The 20,639-nt window shown below is 40.1% G+C and overlaps 1 protein-coding gene and 1 pseudogene across 3 annotated transcripts in view; one reads left to right on the top strand and one right to left on the bottom strand.

Moving 5' to 3' along the window:
- RBMS2 (RNA binding motif single stranded interacting protein 2) overlaps positions 1-20,623 on the bottom strand; it is a 92,690-nt gene extending 72,067 nt beyond the window's left edge. For all 3 annotated transcript variants that reach the window (XM_077913406.1, XM_077913415.1, XM_077913413.1), the window contains exon 1: positions 20,362-20,623. The gene's annotated coding sequence lies outside the window, so the exon portion shown is untranslated. The remainder of the gene's footprint in view (positions 1-20,361) is intronic.
- Positions 985-1,821, top strand: LOC144322927 (actin-related protein 2/3 complex subunit 3 pseudogene; annotated as a pseudogene).
- Positions 20,624-20,639: the final 16 nt, after the last annotated feature.

Below are 20,639 nucleotides of genomic sequence, written 5' to 3'. Positions count from 1 at the left end.
CATAATGGACAATATTTCTGGGAATAAACTTATAATGGAAACAACAAGATTTGTAGAAAACTATAGCCATTGGACAGACACATGAAAAGATGCTCAGTAGCACTCATCATTAGGGAAATGCAAATCAAAATCACCCTGAGATATCACCTTACACCTGTCAGAATGAATAAAATAAAAAATTCAAGAAATAAGTGCTGATGAGGATGTGGAGAAAGGAACTCTCATGCACTGTTCGTGGGAATGCAAACTGGGAGAGTCACTGTGGGAAGAGTATGGAGTCCCTCAAAAAGTTAAAAATAGAACTACCCTACAATCCACTAATTATACTATTGGGTATTTACCCCCAAAATACAAAAGCACTAATTCAAAGGGATTCATACACCCCTGTGTTTATAGCAGCATTATGTACAATAACAAATTATGTAAAAAACGCTGAAAATAGTGTTGACAGTCATGGAATAGTAAGTTAGGAGAGCTAGGAGGTTTTCCTTTATATTCACAATATACATTATTTTCCTCTTATTGCTCATTTTGTACCATTATGCAGTCAGAAAGCCTGAATTTATTTGTGTCTCTCATCTGTGTGCTAGATAAAACTATATTTCCATTACCACATTAAAAAGACACTAAAAAGGTCTGTCATAAATTCATATTCTTATGGCATTTTGTACAAAATTTCAGTAGGATTTAATTCTGCTTGGCTGCCCCATTTCTTGCACCCAGATTGTGAGCTCCTAGGAAGTAGACACCAACTTTACTAACCTTTTTATCTTTAACACCCAAACATAATTTACACTGAAGAATTAGTTGAAAGAATACAATTTTCACTTGCATTTAAGTACCTCCAGTGGGAAAAATGAATTCCCAATGAACATTAAGATAACACTGCCGCCTCCTGGGTAATATAGGTCATGCAACCTTTAGCAAATAAAGAGAAAACAAAGCATAGAATTTGTACATAGGTAGGTCAGAAGTTGGAAATTTAAATTGGCCGAGCTCTAACCCCAGCCTCGTCTGGCTAGAAACCCGGTCGCCGCCAAGATGCCGGCTTACCACTCTTCTCTCATGGACCCTGACACCAAACTCATTGGAAACATGCCATTGTTGCCTATCAGAAGTCAATTCAAAGGACCCGCCCCTAGAGAGACAAAAGATACAGATATTGTGGATGAAGCCATTTATTACTTCAAGGCCAATGTCTTCTTCAAAAACTATGAGATTAAGAATGAAGCCGATAGAACCTTGATATATATAACACTCTACATTTCTGAGTGTCTAAAGAAACTCCAAAAGTGTAATTCCAAAAGCCAAGGTGAAAAAGAAATGTATACACCGGGAATCACTAATTTCCCCATTCCTGGAGAGCCTGGTTTTCCACTTAATGCAATTTATGCCAAACCTGCAAACAAACAGGAAGATGAGGTGATGAGGGCCTACTTACAGCAGCTGAGACAAGAGACTGGACTGAGACTTTGTGAGAAAGTTTTTGACCCTCAGAATGATAAGCCAAGCAAGTGGTGGACTTGCTTTGTGAAGAGACAGTTCATGAACAAGAGTCTTTCAGGACCTGGACAGTAAAAGGAGCCTGGGCAGACACTTTCCACAGCCTTGAGCAGCGTTTTACAGCAAGATGTACACAGTTCTTTGCCTTTATTTGATAAAGTTTTATACAGAAGAAAAAAGAGACCGTGTCTTCATTTGAAAAGCTCTTTATCAAGAATTTGGGTGGGGGAAGGAAGAATGGGTTGTTGAAGGATGATTTGAAATTTTCTGCAGTATTAAGCTGGTGCTTAATAAGTAATAATAAAGAAATTTCTAACATTCCATGTCAAAAAAAAAAAAGAAGTTGGAAATTTAAACCCAGCTCTACCATTTTCTGTGTTAAACTGGAAAACTGCAATCCTTTTATTTTTTAAAAGAGGTTATTTATTTATTTATTTATTTATTTATTTATTTATTTATTTATGAGATAGAGAGAGAGAGGAGACATAGGCAGAGAGAGAAGCAGGCTCCCTCTGAGGAGCCCGATTCAGGACTCAATCCCAGGACCCCAACCCGAGCCAAAGGCAGACGTTCAATCACTGAGCCACCCAGGCACCCCTCAATACTTTTATTTTTAAGTAATCTCCACACCCAATGTGGAGCTCAAACCTAAACCTTGAGATCAAAAGTCACATGTCCCACCAACAGAGTCAGCCAGGCATCCCGAAATCTCAATCTTTTAAAACATCAGCTTCCCCTTCCACAAAAGGGGCATAGTTTCTCTCAGGAATTATTGTGAGAGCCAAATTGGACAATGATTATAAAACATTTTACAATGCAGTATTTTTTCATATATACATGATATTTACACTGTACTATGCTCTGTGTATCACAAATCCATCTTTTTATCTTCAAATTGAATATTTTGTAAACACAGTAGTTGTCTTAACAAACCCATATTATTCCTTACTACAAATCTAAGTAAATAACCTGCAGCTTGAGAATCTGAGGCAACTCATTAAATTTTAAATGGCTAATGGCAAATTTCTTTCTTTATATGTTAATGTAGACTCACTATCATCAACTTACTAAAATATGTTGAACGTAAAAATAAGCTAAATTTAGGGGCGCTTGGCTGACTCAGTCAGTAGAACGTGCAACTCTTGACCTCAGGGTCATGAGTTCAAACCCCACATTTGGCATAGAAATTAATTTTTAAAAATTAGACTGTTGTGATGGTTGCATAACTTTGTAAATCTACAAAAAGTCATTAAATTGTACTCTTAAAATGAATGAATTTTTAAAAATAAAAAATAAAAATAAGGGACACCTGGGTGGCTCAACGGTTGAGTGACTGCCTTTGGTTCAGGGCCTGATCTCAGGATCTGGGATCAAGTCCCACATCAGGCTCCCTAAGAAGCCTGCTTCTCCCTCTGCCTGTGTCTCTGCTTTTCTCTCTCTGTCTCTCTCATGAATAAATAAATAAAATATTTTTAAAGATTTTATTTATTTATTCATAGACACAGAGAGAGAGGCAGAGACACAGGCAGAGGGAGAAGCAGGCTCCATGCAGGGAGCCTGACGTGGGACTTGATCCCAGGTCTCCAGGATCACACCCCAGGCTGCAAGCGGTGCCAAACCGCTGCGCCACCGGGGCTGCCCCATAAATAAAATATTTTTTAAAATTTAAATTATTGTTTCTTATTTTCAGTTGTACCCAAATGATCCTAACAAGTTAATGTCCTATCTTCTAAGATATGCATCAAACCTAGTGTACATTAAGAATCCTATAAGGGGGCGCCTGGCTGACTCAGTTAAAAGAGCATATGACTCTTAGGATCCCTGGGTGGCTCAGCAGGTCAGTGCCTGCCAAAGTGCAGGGCATGATCCTGGAGTCCTGGGATTGAATCCCACATTGGGTTCCCTGCATGGGGCCTGCTTCTCCCTCTGCTTCTTTCTCTCTCTTTCTGTGTCTCTCATGAATAAATAAATAAATCTTTTTTTTTTTTTTTTTAAAGGGGGGGATCCCTGGGTGGCTCAGCGGTTTAACGCCTGCCTTTGGCCCAGGGCGCGATCCTGAAGTCCCGGGATCAAGTCCCGTGTCAGGCTCCCTGCATGGAGCCTGCTTCTCCCTCTGCCTGTGTCTCTGCCTCTCTCTCTCTCTCTATGTCTATCATGAAAAAATAAATAAAATCTTAAAAAAAAAAAAAAGAGCATACAACTCTTAATCTCAGGTGTCTGAGTTTGAGCCCCACGGGTGTAGGGATTATTTAAATAAATAAAACTTTAAAAAGCCCTATAGGGTCCTAAGATAGTTTTCATTTAATTGTTCATAAAAAAAACATTTTCCTATTGTAAAAAGTGTGAAGTATTTTTACATTAAATAAAAAAATGTCAATCATCAAAACAAAAAAAGTACTAGCGTTGTGTCAAAAGATTCAAGAGTCAACTTGAGGGAACTTCCAGTGTCTAAAGGTAAGACAAGGGCAGCCCGGGTGGCTCTGAGGTTTAGTGCTGCCTTCAGCCCAGGGAGTGATCTTGTATAGGGCTCTCTGCATGGAGCCTGCTTCTCCCTCTGCCTGTGTCTGTGCCTCTCTCTCTGTGTGTCTCTCATGAATAAATAAGTAAAATCTTTAAAAATAAATAAATAAATAAATAAATAAATAAATAAATAAATAAATAAATGTAAGACAACTTGAGCATTAAAATAAATTTTTAAAAAATTATCAACAGAGGATCCCTGGGTGGTGCAGCGGTTTAGCGCCTGCCTTTGGCCCAGGGCGATCCTGGAGACCTGGGATCGAATCCCACGTCGGGCTCCCGGTGCATGGAGCCTGCTTCTCCCTTTGCCTATGTCTCTGCCTCTCTCTCTCTCTCTCTGTATGATTATCATAAATAAATAAAAATTTAAAAAAATTATCAACAATGTAAACACATCAAAAGTATTAAAGTTCATAAATTCATAAAAGTTTTTAAAAGTCTAACTAATCACCTTTAGAGGATATTATGGAACCAACTTATTCTGAAAATTAGCAAATAGAAAGAAACGGGGCAGCTCGGGTGGCTCAGCGGTTTAGCGCTGCCTTCGGCCCAGGGCGTGATCCTGGGGTCCCGGGATCAAGTCCCATGTCAGGCTCTCTGCATGGAGCCTGCTTCTCCCTCTGCCTGTGTTTCTGCCTCTCTGTCTCTGTGTCTCTTATTAATGAATAAAATCTTTTAAAACATAAAAAAATAAAAAAGAAACAAACATGGCCTTTTACATATGAACTGTTATTCCTAGTTAATAAAGCAAAGTCTTTCTTTACAGAAGAATTCAAAATAGTAACGAAATAAGTAATGACAGAAGAGCACCACTTTGCAACCGCTAGTGAAACAGCTGATCTAGGCAAAGACTGTCAAAGATTACTAAAACCAGGAGTGCCTGGCTGGCTCAGTTGGTAGAGCATCTATTTCTCTAACTCAGGGTCATGAGTTTGAGCCCCACATTGGTTATAGAGATTACTTTAAAGAAAAAAAGTTACTAAGACCATTAGGTTGAAAAATGATTGGGTATCATATGAAAAAAAACTATTTACAAATAACAAATATCTGGGATGCCTGGCTGGCTCAGTGGTTGAGCATCTGTCTTTGGCTCAGGGAGTGATCCCGGGGTCCCAGGATCGAGTTCCGCATCGAGCTCCTGGTGGGGAGCCTGCTTCTCCCTCTGCCTATGTCTCTGCCTCTCTCTCTGTGTCTCTCATGAATAAATAAATAAAAATTTTTTTTAATTTTTATTTATTTATGATAGTCACACAGAGAGAGAAAGAGAGAGAGAGAGAGAGGCAGAGACACAGGCAGAGGGAGAAGCAGGCTCCATGCACCAGGAGCCTGATGTGGGATTCGATCCCGGGTCTCCAGGATCGCGCCCTGGGCCAAAGGCAGGCGCCAAACCGCTGCGCCACCCAGGGATCCCAAATAAATAAAATCTTTAAAAAAAAACCCACACACAAATATCAAATATCCTTTATGGATACAGATATAAACAATCTTGACAAAATATTAGTAAACTGAACTCCAAAACTCCATATATAAAAGGGTTTATAACACCATGACCAACTGCAATTTATTCCAGGAATGCAATACTGATTAAACATCCAAAAATCAAGTAATTTGATGTGGCATATTAATAAAGGACAAAATTCATGGATTATCTCAGTAGATGTAGAAAACGTGATAAAATCTGATATCTATTCATGATCAAATCTCTCAACTTATAATAGAAGGGAGTTTTCTCAATTTGATAGATAAGGAACAGTTACAAGAACCCTACCACTAAAACAACAACAACAACAAAACCCACCACTAACATAATACTTACTGCTGAAGACTGAATGCATTCCACTGAAGATCAAGAACAAAGCAAGGGTGCCTGCTCTTCATAATTTCTATTCAACATTATGCTAGAACTTCTAGACAATGCACTAAGAAAAACAAACAAACCTCAAAAACCAAATAGTTTAAAGACATCCAGATTAGAAAGGAAGGAATATAACTACCTTGAGGCATCTGAGTAGCTCAGTTGGTTGAGCATCCAACTCCTGACTTCAGCTTGGGTCATGATCTCAGGGTCATGGGATCCAGCCTCATGATGGGCTCTGCACTCAGCCATTCAACAGGGAGTCTACTTGAGATTCTATCTCCCTCTGCCACTTCCCCCCGACACACACACACACCCCTGCCCCCTGAGTGTGCACACACCCTTTCTTTCAAATAATCTTGAAAAAAGAAAAGGTAGTAAAACTGTCTTTATTCATAAACAACATAACTGTCCATGTAGAAAATCCTAAGGAACGCATAATACTACTAATAGAATAGGGATGCCTGGGTGGCTCAGCAGTTAAGCGTCTGCCTTCTGGCTCAGGGCATGATCCTAGAGTCCTAGGATGGAGTCCCACATCGGGCTCCCTGCATGGAGCCTGCTTCTCTCTCTGCCTGTGTCTCTTCCTCTCTCTCTCTCTCTCTCTGTGTCTCTCATAATAAATAAATAAAATATTTTTTAAAAATACTAATAGAATATAGTGTTAGAATAATGAGTCCAGGCAGCCCAGGTGGCTCAGCAGTTTAGCGCTGCCTTCTGTCCAGGGCCTGATCCTGGAGACCCAGGATCGAGTCCCACATCGGGCTCCCTGCATGGAGCCTGCTTCTCTCTCTGCCTGTGTCTCTGCTTCTCTCTCTGTCTCTCATGAATAAATAAATAAAATCTTAAAAAAAAAAGAATAATGAGTCCAGCAAGGTCACAGGCTACAAGATGAATATACAAAAATAACTGTATGTCTATACACTAGCAATAAGCAGACAAATTAAGAAAACAATTCCATTCATAATAGCAACAAAAGGAATTAAATATTTAGAAATAAATCTAACAAAGCAAATGTAAGATTTGTAAACTGAAAACTATAAAACATTGAGAGAAATTAAAGAAGTAATTGTTAAAATGGTCATTTTCCCCAAATTGACATATACGTAGTTTCAATGCAATTCCTATCAAAATCTTCTCTGTAGAAGCTGACAAGCTGATAGAAAGGCAAAGGACCTAGGAGAACCAAAATAATTTTGAAAAGAGTTCAGAAAGAAAAAAAAGAAAGAAAAAAGCTGAAAGATTTACACTAATTGATTTAAAAGCTTACTAAAGACTAAAGCAAAAAAGGACTGTGTTATTGGTGTTAAGACAAGAGTGTCAGGGGCAGTCCGGAGGCTCGGCGGTTTAGCGCCACCTTCAGCCCAGGGTGTGATCCTGGACAACCAGGATCCAGTCCCACATCCGGCTCCCTGAATGGAGCCTGCTTCTCCCTCTGCCTGTGTCTCTCCCTTTCTCTCTCTCTCTCTGTCTGTCTCTCATGAATAAATAAATAAAATCTTAAAAAAAAAAAAAAGACAAGATTGTCGGTCAACAGAATAGAATTGAAACCAGAAAGAAACCTTTATACTTATGATCAATTAATTTTTAACAAAGGCGTTAAGACAATTCAATGAGGAAAGAATTTTTCTATAAAAAGTCCTGGGATAGGGCAGCCCGGGTGGCTCAGCGGTTTAGGCTGCCTTCAGCCCAGGGTGTGATCCTGGTGACCCGGAATCGAGTCCCATGTCAGGCTCCTTACATGGAGCCTGCTTCTCCCTCTGCCTGTGTCTCTGCCTCTCTCTCTCTGTGTCTCTCATGAATAAATAAATAAAATATTAAAAAAAAATTGTAGTTTAAAAAAAAAAAAAGTCCTGGGATAATTGGATAGCCACATGTAAAGAACACCAAAACCCAAAAATTTAGACCTTTACCTCATACCATATACAAAAGTTAACTCAAAATAGATCACAGAATTAAATGTAAAAATCCACAAGAAAATGTAGGAGAAAATTTTCATGACTCTGGGCTAGCAGAGTTCTTAGACACAACACCAAAAGCATGAGTCATAAAGGAAAAATAATGATAACCTGGGTTTCATTAAAATTTAAAACTTTTGACTTTCACAAGATATTGTTAACAAAATCAAAAAAACAGGTCACTGGCTGCAAGAAAACATTACAGTTGGGACTCGTAGGTGACTCAGTGGTTGAGTGTCTGCCTTTGGCTCAAGACACGACCCTGGGGTCCTGGGATAGAGTCCCACATTGCCCCCTTCCCTGCCCCCCTCCCCCGGTGGGGACCCTGCTTCTCCCTCTGTCTATGTCTCTGCCTCTCTCTGTCTCTCATGAATAAATAAATAAAATCTTAAAAAAATTATAGATGATGTATCTGATAAAAGACCTGCATCTAGAATATATAAAGAATTCTTACAACTCAATACTAAGACAATAACCCAATTAAAAAATGGGCAAAACATTTTCACATCCAAATAACTAATAGGCACATGAAAAGGTGCTCAGAATCATTAGGAATTAGGAAAATGCAAATTAAAACCACAGTAAGATAACTACTTGAATGGCTAAAATAAAAAAGACAATAGCAAATGTTGATGAGAATGTAGAGAAACTGGAACCCTCATACATTGCTGGTGGAAAAGTAAAACGGTATAGCAACTTCGAAAAATCATTCGGCAGTTTCTTAAAAAGTTAATCACAGCTTTACCACACAGTTTTATAAAAAGTTTTGAGGGGCCCCAGGGTGGTTCAATTGATTAAGGGTCTGTTGATTTTGACTCAGGTAGAAATCTCAGGGTCATGAGATCAAGCCCTGTGTTAGGCTCCATGCTGAGTGTGGAGCCTGCTTAATATTCTCTCTCTCTCTCCTCTCCCTCTACCCCTCTGCCTGTTTACGCTACCCTCTCAAAAAAAGTTAAAAAAAAAAAAAAGTTTTGGTATCCCATAGAGAAGTCCAACTCCATCATTCTTTTTCAAAATTATCTTGATTTCTCTTAGCCCTTTTGCCTTCCATAAAAATCTTAGATTTCAGGGCAGCCCTGGTGGCGCAGTGGTTTGGCACCGCCTGCAGCCTGTGGTGTGATCCTGGAGACCCAGGATCAAGTCCCACATCGGGCTCTCTGCACGGAGTCTGCCTCTCTCTCTGTCTATGAATAAATAAATAAAATCTTTTAAAAAAAATTTAGGTTTCAGGGACGCCTGGGTGGCTCAGCAGTTGGGCGCCAGCCTTTGGCTTTGGTCTTAATCCCAGGATCCGGGATCGAGTCCCACATCGGGCACCCTGCATGGAGCCTGTTTCTCTCTCTGCCTGTGTCTCTGCCTCTCTCTCATCTGTGTCTCTCATGAATAAATAAGTAAATTTTTTTTAAAAAATTTTTTTAGGTTTCAAAAAACTAGGTTTTTTTTTTAGGTTTCTTATAAATTCTTTGCAAAATTCTGTTGAGATTTTCATTGGAATTATGATAAATTAATTACTCTGGAGACAGTTTCCATATTTTAAAATTTTTTAATAAAGATTTTATTTATTTATTCATGAAAGACACAGAGAGAGGGTGAGAGGCAGAGACACAGGCAGAGGGAGAAGCAGGCTCCATGCAGGGAGCCCAACGTGGGACTTGATCCCAGGTCTCCAGGATCATGCCCTGGGCCAAAGGCAGGCACTAAACCGCTGAGCCACCCAGGGATCCCCTCCATCTTTTTAAAATTGAATGTTTTCCTCCACTGAACATGGTGTGTTAGTTATCTATTGCTGTACAGCAATATTACTGCAAACTTAAGGGGTGCAAAACAACACATTTATTATCTCACAGTTTCTATGGGTCAGATAGCTGGGCATGCCTTAGCTGGACTGCAATCAAAGTGTTGTCCAAGGCTCAGCTCTCACATGAGGCACAAGCTGGGAAGGATCAGCTTGATTTCTGGTAGCATTCAGTTCCTTCCAGGTCTGAGGGCCTTAGTTTCTTATTGAATGTTGGCTGGGGTGGTCTTCAGTTCCTTGCCATGTGGCCCTCTCCTGAGGGCAGCTCACAACATGGTTGCTTGCTTCTTTATAGCCAACAAGGCACAGTTACCTCTGCCATATTCTATTTGTGAGCAGGAAATCACTGGTCCCATTTATACTCAAGGGGAGGGGCTTACACAAAGGCATGAATATTAGGAGCCAGGGATCATAGGTTTGTACTGCTGATACAAACACTAGGGTTTGCAATATATGGTATACCTTTCCATTTAATAATTTCTCTATAAAATTCCTATGCATCTTATATTAGGTTTATTCATATGCACTTTTATAAACATAGCTTTTAAAAAATAGGCATAATTACTCAGTATAGGAACACTACTAAATTTTGGACACTCATCTTTTATCTAGCAATCTTGTCAAAGTCTCTCTCTTTTTAAGATTTTATTTTTAAGTGATCTCTGTACCAAGTATGGGGCTCAAACTCAAAACCGTGAGATTAAGAGTTACATGCTCCATGGACTGAGCCAGTCAGGTGCCCCTGAACTCTCCTTTTAGCCCTAACAATTTACCTGTAGATTCACTTGGATTTTCCTAATGAATATCATTTGTGAATAACAATTTTGTTTCTTATAATCTTTATACCATTTCTTTCTTTTTCTTATTGGACAGTAATATGTCCAGTAAACTAGTTAACAGAAATTGTGATATTGGCCCTATTCCCTGATAAACTTTTTTTTTTCCTAATGTAAGTTGTACACCCAAGGTGGGGCTTGAACTCAATGCAATATCAAGAGTCACATGCTCTACAGACTGAGCAAGCCAGGAACTCCCCAATAAACTCTTTATTGGATTTATTACGATGTTCCTTTTCTTGTCTAGTTTGCTAAGAGCTTTAAAGATGAACAGGCACATTTAATGTTATCAGATTTTTTTTTCTGCAATGAACAGGAAGATCAAATAGGTTTTCTCTTAGTCTGTTGATGTAGTTAATTATGCATATTATTTGCATTTAAGGTTATCGGATCCTTTTTTTTCAATGACCAGGAGGATCAAATAGGTTTTCTCTCTTAATCCGTTGATGGGATTAATTATGCATATTTTCCAATATTAAACCATTCTAGCATCCTTCCGATATATTCTACTTGGGTCATAAATATAGGTCCTATTACTTTTACATATTAATTTAACAAGAAAAGTTGTGAAGTTTCCCTTTTTTTCTAATTTCTTAGAACAAAGTGCATAAAATTAGGATTATCTGTTCTTTGAAAGTTTCATAGAACTCCCACATAAAACTATTTGTATTTATTTTCTGTATAAATGTTTAAACTACAAAACTTCTAATCTTTGGGAAGCCTGGGTGGCTCAGCAGTTGAGCTCTGCCTTTAGCTAGGGGTGTGATCCTGGAGTCCCAGGATTGAGTCCCAGGATTGAGTCCCAGCAAGGAGCCTGCTTCTCCCTCTACCTGTGTCTCTGCCTCTCTGTGTGTCTCTCATTAATAAATAAATAAATCTTAAAAAAAAAAAAAAAAAAAAGAAGAGTGTGTGACTCTTGATCTTGGGGTTGTTAAGTTCAGGCCCCACGTTGGGTATAGAGATTACTTAAATAAATAAGTATTTTTTTAAAAAAGAAAGGAAAAAAGGGGAAAAATGATTTAAAATTCCTACATGGCAAAAACCACAAAAGGAAAACCAAAAGTCAAATAAGAAATCAGGACAAGGGGAGGAAATGCATGCAGCTCATCTTATAGAAGGCTAATTTCCAAAATATATGAAGAGTTCCTATAAATCAGTATCAAAATTCTAATACCGAAAAGAAAATAGAGAAATACATGAATAATTCATAATTCTTAAACATACAAAAAGAGCTCAACTCATAATTTGTAAAAAGTTAAAATTAAAACACTTAGAAATTATTTTATACCAATTGGAGTGGGAAACATTTTTAAAAAGTGATAATCAACTGAGAAGGGCAGAAAAACAAGTACTTTCCTGGGGCACCTGGGTGGCTCAGTGGTTGAGCATCTATCTGCCTTTGCTCAGGTCATGTTCCAGGGGTCCTGGGATCTAGTCCCCCATCAGGCTCACGGTAAGCAGCCTCCTTCTCTCTCTGCCTCTCTCTTTGTGTCTCTCATGAATAAATAAAATCTTAAAAAAACAAAACAAAAGAAGTACTCTCCTATACTGCTGGTGAGACTAGAAAATGGTCTGACCAACGATAGAAGCAATTTGGCAACATCAAACTTACAAACACATATACCTTTTGACTCAGGAATTCTAATTCTAGGAATTTATCTTACAGTTATATTTGTAAACCTGCAAAATGACAAGATATTTAATATTATTAATTGCAGTAGATGCTCAAATGCTGAGCCACCCAGGTGTCCCTAAAAAAAAATTTTTTTTAAGATTTTATTTATTTATTCATGAGAGAGAGAGAGAGAGAGAGAGAGAGAGGTGGAGACACAGGCAGAGAGAGCAGCAGGCTCCATGCAGGGAGCCCGATGTGGGACTCGATCCCAGGTCTCCAGAATCACACCCTGGGCTGAGGCGGCGCTAAACCACTGAGCCACCCGAGCTGCCCTAAAAAAATTTTTTTAAGGAAAAATATAAAACAGTGTTTAAAGGATGCTACCATTTGTGTAAAAGAGGAAAAATATATTTGCTTAGATATGGATAAAATATATAAAGGAAAGTTATATAGACAACTGATGATATTTGCTTCTGCATAAAGTGGGTAGCTAGGAACAGATAAAAGGGTAACTTCACTATATGCCCTTTTGTACCCTCTAAATTTTGAACCGAAATTCAGATTAGTAAATAAAATTGTAAAATAGTCCCAGCAATAACTTTTAATTGATAAGTTTTATGACCTCTATTTTCCCCCTGCTTGAGCTTCTGTGCTCAATAATAAAATTCTGTTAAACACTATGATCCTATAGAGTTTCCCAGGTTATTTTTTTGGTTTCCTACTTTTTTTTTTAAGATTTTATTTATTTATTCATGAGAGACACAGAGAGAGAGAGAGAGAGAAAGAGAAAGGCAGAGATACAGGCAGAGGGCAAAGCAGGCTCTATGCAGGGAGCTCGACGTGGGACTCGATCCCTGGTCTCCAGGATCATGTCCTGGGCTGAAGGCAGCACTAAACTGCTGAGCCACCCGGGCTGCCCAGTTTCCTAGTTTTTAAATCATTTTAATTCTGTTATAAATACATGAGAATTGTGCAAACAAAACTAATATTTTTTTCAAAACTAATATTTAAGAACAATTTTATTTTTTTATTTTTATTTTTTTTTTACAGATTTTATTTATTCATGAGAGACACAGAGAGAGAAGGGCAGAGACATAGGCAGAGGGAGAAGCAGGCTCCACGCAGGGAGCCCGATGTGGGACTTGATCCCGGAACTCCAGGATTACACCCTGAGCCGAAGGTAGACGCTCAACCACTGAGCCACCAGGCTTGCCTAAGAACAATTTTATTTTTATTTTATTTTTTTTTAAGATTTTATTTATTCATGACAGACACAGAGAGAGAGAGAGGCAGAGACACAGGCAGAGGGAGAAGCAGGCTCCATGCAGGGAGCCCGATGTGGGACTCGATCCTGGGTCTCCAGGATCACGCCCTGGGCCGAAGGCAGGCACTAAACCACCCGGGCTGCCCGCCTAAGAACAATTTTAAATCAAGTACCAGTACTGTCAGTAACTATCACAGAAAAAATGTGTATAACTTTTTTCTAATTTCTGTGTTTAATAGTTCTCATAAAACAGCAATTATATTAATAATCATTTTAGTACATTATAAATTTATTTGGTAACTCTGTACTCTTTCTGTGATTTTTCACCTAAATTAAATTGAGCTGGAATAATAAATACAAATAAGCAAGTAGGGCAGCCCAGGTAGCTCAGCGGTTTAGCGCCGCCTTCGGCCCAGGGCATGATCCTGGAGGCCTGGGAACGAGTCCTGCATCGGGCTCCCTGCATGGCACCTGCTTCTCCCTCTGCCTGTGTCTCTGCCTCTCTCTTCTCTCTTCTCTCTGTTTCTCATTAATAAATAAATAAAATCTTTAAAAAAACAAATAAGCAAATAAATATACATAATTTTGAAAATCTCTTGCCTATGTGGTAATTACTACACATATTGCCTGATAATCTACAATTATTTTATCTAGGGGAGGTAGCCAGAGGGATGGTTAACTAGGTGATGGAGATTAAGAAGGGCACTTGTTGAGATGAGCACAGGATGTTTTAAGTGCTGAATCACTAAATTCTTTTTTTTCTAAGGTTTTATTTATTTATTCATGAGAGACACAGAGAGAGAGAGGCAGAGACATAGGCAGAGGAAGAAGCGGGGTCCCTGCAAGGAGCTCAATGTGGGACCAGATGTCCCATTCCAGGATCACGCCCAGAGCCAGAAGCAGACGCTCAACTGCTAAGCCACTCAGGCAACCTTGAATCACTAAATTCTACACCTGAAACTAGTATCACACCATATGTTAGCTAACTGCAATTTAAATAAAAACTTTACGGGATCCCTGGGTGGCGCAGCGGTTTGGCGCCTGCCTTTGGCCCAGGGCGCGATCCTGGAGACCCGGGATCGAGTCCCACGTCAGGCTCCCGGTGCATGGAGCCTGCTTCTCCCTCTGCCTGTGTCTCTGTGCCTCTCTCTCTCTCTCTGTGACTATCATAAAAGTTAAAAAATAAATAAATAAAAACTTGAAAAATAAAACATAAATAAAATTGTTTTTTCTAAAAATTTCCCAAATTTCAGAGTTATAACAGTAGCTTTTAACAAATTGACAGACAAAAATGGATGATGTAAAAATTTTCAAATTACATAAAATCTTGAGAAATTATCGTTTATAGAGCTTTCAAGTAGATGAATGTGGTTAAAATAAATTTTCGTTTTTTAGAGAATGGTTTTGTTCACCATATAGTAACACGAGATACTGAAAACATCTTTCATGTTCTTTAGGTTAAAAAAACAAGTATTAAAACATTACCAACCACAACTACCCACAAAGGTTTTTTGTTTTGTTTTCAGTTTCAAATTCTTTCACATTAGCATTAGTCTATTTTTTTTAATTTTTATTTATTTATGATAGTCACACAGAGAGAGAGAGAGAGAGAGAGGGGCAGAGGGAGAAGCAGGCTCCATGCACCGGGAGCCCGATGTGGGATTCGATCCCGGGTCTCCAGGATCGCGCCCTGGGCCAAAGGCAGGCGCCAAACCACTGCGCCACCCAGGGATCCCGCATTAGTCTATTAAGAGTTTTTTTAAATCTTCTTCAGGCACCCTGGCAAAATCTACATCCTATTAGCATATTATAATGATCCAGACTTGCTATAATCTATTCTTATGGCCATCAAAGCAGCCAATTTACAGTCAGATTATTTGGCAAAATAGAGAAAATGTGTACTGGGCATTGTAAATTTGACCAGTGTGATGGTATCTTGAGATTTTTTTTACATGCTCATGTATGAATTTTTTCAGTCCTATAAAATTAATTTTGAAATTGTTAAACTAAACAGGAATTAGAAACGTACATGGGATAGATCACAGATACATCTGAATTCATATGAAATTTCATTTACTCCGTGAAGATCTAACATCAAAACATGTGCACCAGCACCAGAGTGCTAGTCTAGCCAGAATCTAAATCCTATTCAAATACATGCGCTTACTAATGATAACTTAGCAATTCTTAAATATATTAACATATTTAGTAGCCTTGATTAATATTATTTAAACTTTCAGCTCCGGTGAATCCCTTAAAGCCCATGAACCCAAAGCAACACAATAGCACCAGCAGCTTAGTTTCACCACTATCCAGGACAGAATGAAATGATAAAGAAGTGTAATGCTTAGCGCCTGCCTTTGGCCCAGGGCACGATCCTGAAGACCTGGGATCGAATCCCATGTCAGGCTCCCGGTGCATGGAGCCTGCTTCTCTATCTGCCTATGTCTCTGCCTCTCTCTCTCTCTCTCTCTCTCTCTCTATCATAAATAAATAAAATAAAACAATTAAAAAAAAAGAAGTGTAATGCTAAGTGTAATGCCTTTTTCAAAAAACTTGGTGTAAAATACAGAGAAGAGACAAAATACCTCAATTTATCTCAATTTAAGAAAAAAGAAAAAAAAAAGCAACGCTGTTACAAAACCTGAATTGCATAAAGCTGCTTAACTGAGATATGTTTTGGGATCCCTGGGTGGCGCAGGGGTTTGGCGCCTGCCTTTGGCCCAGGGCGCAATCCTGGAGACCCGGGATCGAATCCCACATCGGGCTCCCAGTGCATGGAGCCTGCTTCTCCCTCTGCCTATGTCTGCCTCTCTCTCTCTCTGTGTGACTATTATAAATAAAAAATTTAACTGAGATATGTTTTAATTTAATTAAACACAGTAAGAGTCAAATAACATTTGTGATTGTTTCTTAAAATGACAAAGACTTGGGTTGCCTGGGTAGGTTAGTAGATTAAGCGACTGCCTTTGGCTCAGGTCATGATTTCAAGGTCCTGGGATAGAGCCCTGCATCAGATTCTCTGCTCAGCAGGGAGTTGCTTCTCCCTCTGCCCCTCACCTCACTTGTGCTCTGTCTCTCTCTCTGGCTCTCTCTCAAATAAATCAATAAAATCTTTACCAAAAAAAAAAAAAAGATAGCAAAGATTTGAACATTTAAATGATGAAAGATGGACTCATTACAGAGAAAGAAGTTGAAAAATACAGCAAAGCAAGTGGAGAGATTAACCTGAAAGTGCTGGAAGGATTCTTCTTCTATAGCACCTGGAGGAACAGATATGGAGTAGAAGTGTAATGACAGGAAACTGAGGGCTTCTTTGTGAAGCAATGAGGTGGTGAGTTTAAGTGAAGGAGAGCATCTTAGAAAGAAGATTGACTGTGGAGTTGCCTTTAGGATGTAAATAATTTTATCATAGCGTTCAAAACTCTTTATGCAGTGAGGGACACCTGGCTGGCTCAGTCTGTAGAGCATGAGACCCTTCAAGTCCAACACCGGGCATGGAGCCTACTCAACCAATCAACCAATAAATAAAATACTCTTTATAATGAGGCTCTACTTCACTGATCCACATATTCTCACACCCAACTGAATTTTCACTCTCACAACTGATCAGAGTCCCTCATATGTTCTCTCATGCTATGTTTGTTACTGCGGAGCTCTGTCTGGAATACTTTTCTCCTCATCTCCATACAAACACTTCTCATCCTTTAAGAGTTGGCTCCCATCACCCAACATTTCTTGAGGTCCCTTTCCCTTTATCTCAGCTACCCTTTACCCTGAGCCTAGTTAGGTGCCCCTTCTTTATACTTCCTCTGCATTTCTCTTCATCTCAGCATTTTTCACTGGGAATATTAAACACCGTTTTCTTTCTTTTTTGTTAAGATCTAATTTATTTATTTATTTGTTTGTTTGTTTGTTTATTTGAGAGAAAGCATGAAAGCTTGTGATGGTGGGGGAGGGAGGACACGAGGGAGAAAGGCAAGCAGATTCCATGCTGAGCCGAAGCCCCACTCAGGGCTCAATCCCACAACCCTGAGATCACAACCCGAGCCAAAAATCAAGAGTCGGACCCTTAACTAAGCCATCCAGGTGCCCCAAACACTGCTTTCTCACTTCTTCCAATAGTCAGAAACTGATTTTGTTTGTTAATTTCTGGATTCCCTAGCTCCAGGCTTGGCAGAGGATAAGACAAAGAACAAATATTTGTTGACTGCATGGAAGATGACTATGTCCAGAGTTCCCAGGACTTATCTTTTAACCAGTAAAATACGAGATTATCTTTCGCAAATGGAAAAACTAAAGCAGGAAAGCATATATGTAGCAACAGTAACATTAGCAGAACAAAGATTTATGGGGAAAAAAAAGCTTATGTGAAATCATTCACTTGCACTAATTCATATCCTAGCTACAATCTAAAGAGCAGAACCAAGGAGAACCTCTAAATTATAACAAATAAACACTCCCCAAACACAAACATCAAGTTTCCAATTTTGTACCACAGAGGATTTAGCTTTTCTGATTTAAGGCTCAAAATCACTGAAGACAATCCTCCCCTATACACCAACTCTGGTACAACCAGGGACTGACCTAAAAACCTACTATTAGACATGACAGAGGATATCTTTCACTTTATGAAAAGCCTTATTTCTAGCTGACCATGTTGCAGTTAGCTAATATTTTTGCACAGATTTAATTAGATGGGTCCTTTTCAAATCAGAAACAAACAAAAAGATCTGACACTGCCAAGCCTTAACCACCTGGGATGACAAATTTGTTCTTAAATATCTTATACTTTATGCAATACTGTGGGCCTCCCAAGTCACTAGTTCATGCTCCACCCTCATGCAAATTTAGCAATATTGTAGTGGAAGAAGAATTTACTCCAAAGACCAAAGGGCAGCTGGAAGCTAGTTCTCTATGCAAAGAACCTCCCCTTCTACAGGCAGATTTTCTTCACTGCCCAACCAGTTCCTCTAATCAGAGAGAAGTGGGAAGAAAGAGATTGGGGACTTCATTACTCATTATAATTAAGGCTAATTCATAAAAGCAGAGGTAGGAAATAAAGGAGACAAATGACTTCTAGGTAGGTTAGGAATCCCTAACATAGGGGATCCCTGGGTGGCTCAGCGGTTTAGCGCCTGCCTTTGGCCCAGGACTTGATCCTGGAATCCCCCAACAAGTCCCACATTGGGCTCCCTGCATGGAGCCTGCTTCTCCCTCTGTCTGTGTCTCTCATGAATAAGTAAATAAAGTTTTTTTTTTTTAAAAAAGATAAAACCTTAAAAAAAAAAAGATTAACCTTATTGTATTTGGTAAAACTAATGCTAGCTTGAGTTTATACTACCAGATTTTTCTTAAAGACATGGGCAAAGCCAAGCAGCCAGGGCAAAGTAGAGTTCCTGAATTAGAGAGTCCCAATAGGAGAGAGACAATAGACAGGGAATGCCTGCCCAAGGAAAAACAAACAAAAACAAAAGAAAGTTCACTCCATCTGGTTTCAAACCAAATAAACCCCCCAACCCTAACCGTAGCAAAGGAGAACAGCCTTCCCCCAAAACATACCACAGTATGGTTTTGATATTTATTCTCCCACAGTTATGCTGATGCTCATTTTAATCTCCAAACCAAAAGTGATGGTAGACTGTACAACTCTTGATTTCAGGGTTGTAAATTCGAGCCTCACGTTGAGTGTAGAGAGTACTTAAAATTTTTAAATTGTAGGGATCCCTGGGTAGCTCCGCGGTTTGGCGCCTGCCTTTGGCCCAGGGCGCGATCCTGGAGTCCTGGGATCGAGTCCCATGTCAGGCTCCCGGCATGGAACCTGCTTCTGCCTCTCTATCATAAATAAATCTTTTTAAAAAAATTTTTAATTGTAAAAAGAAAAGTGATAGCTTGTGATACAGCCAGCTTCTAAACAATTCCCAGGGATCCCTGGGTGGCGCAGCGGTTTGGCGCCTGCCTTTGGCCCAGGGCGCGATCCTGCAGACCCGGGATCGAATCCCACATCGGGCTCCTGGTGCATGGAGCCTGCTTCTCCCTCTGCCTGTGTCTGTGCGCCTCTCTCTCTCTCTGTGGCTATCATAAATAAATAAAAGTTTAAAAAAAAATAAAAAAAATAAACAGTTCCCAGTACTGTATCCTAACGCTTCCACCTAAAATGCTTCCTTTAAGGATGGAGTCGTTTCCTGGGATAATTCAATGCAAGGGTTAATTCTGGGAAGAACTTAGGATGGAGAAAGCCTCGTAGTCGGAGCCTTGAGTCTGATTTCTGGCTTAATATTAAATAACTGGGGTTCCCTTATTCAAAGAAGTCTCATTTCTGAGTCTCACTTTCCTCATCTTCCAAATGGGACTAACAATAACTACTTTGAAGTCTGGTAAGTAGGAGCCATAGACTAAAATAGTTGGCACACCAAGAGCACGAGATGAGAGCTGGTATTACAGGAGTTTCTATTCAACACGGATGCCAGGCAGCCCGGGTGGCTCAGCGGTGCAGCGCAGCCTTCAGCCCAGGGCGCGACCCTGGAGACCCGGGATCGAGTTCCACGTCGGGCTCCCTGCATGGAGCCTGCTTCTCCCTCTGCCTGGGTCTGCCTCTTTCTCTGTGTGTCTCATGAGTAGATAAATAAAATCTTTAAAATATACACATAGATGCTGTGTGAGGCACTGTGAAGATACAAATGAATGTTTTCCTAGTTGCAATTGATAAAAATTCCTGAATGTGCTTAGTTTTCAAGATTCTTTTTTCTAGGCCACTTCTCGGTGAGGAATATAGGAGTAAACAAGTAAAAAGACTAAAATTTTGGGAGCATTTGCAGGTTTACAAAACGTGTGAGGCTCAGCCAAGAACACTCAAGTGCTGAACCGCCACCAAATACCTGGTAGAGAGAAATCGAGAGCCCAGGCAACCCAGTTAACCACCAGGGCGCCCTGGGGCCGCCTCGGGCCCTCCCTGAGGTGCCCAGGGGCTGTTTCGGGTCGGGCTGTCTTCCGGCCACCTGACTCCTCAACTCACCAGAACCGCGTGCCGGGGACGGGGCGTTCATTTGACCTCCATGCCGCTCCACGCGGCGGGCTACTGTGTCCGGTTCTGGCCTTCGAACGCTGAAGGTCACTAGATGGCCTCTTGAAGAGGGCTCCCTGTTATCCGAGTGCGGAGAGGCGCCGCTCCCCTCTCTCTCCGGCAACTCCATCGTCCTGGCGCGGCCTCGTCCTCCGCGCGCTCGCCAGGCTTCGCCAACCGCCAAGCCTCGGCTTTCCCGCCCTCAACGTCCGCACGCCGCGCGGTCGCAG

Source organism: Canis aureus, chromosome 11 (assembly GCF_053574225.1).
Source record: "Canis aureus isolate CA01 chromosome 11, VMU_Caureus_v.1.0, whole genome shotgun sequence".
Taxonomy (NCBI): domain Eukaryota; kingdom Metazoa; phylum Chordata; class Mammalia; order Carnivora; family Canidae; genus Canis; species Canis aureus.
This window is presented reverse-complemented; position numbering and strand designations above follow the sequence as displayed.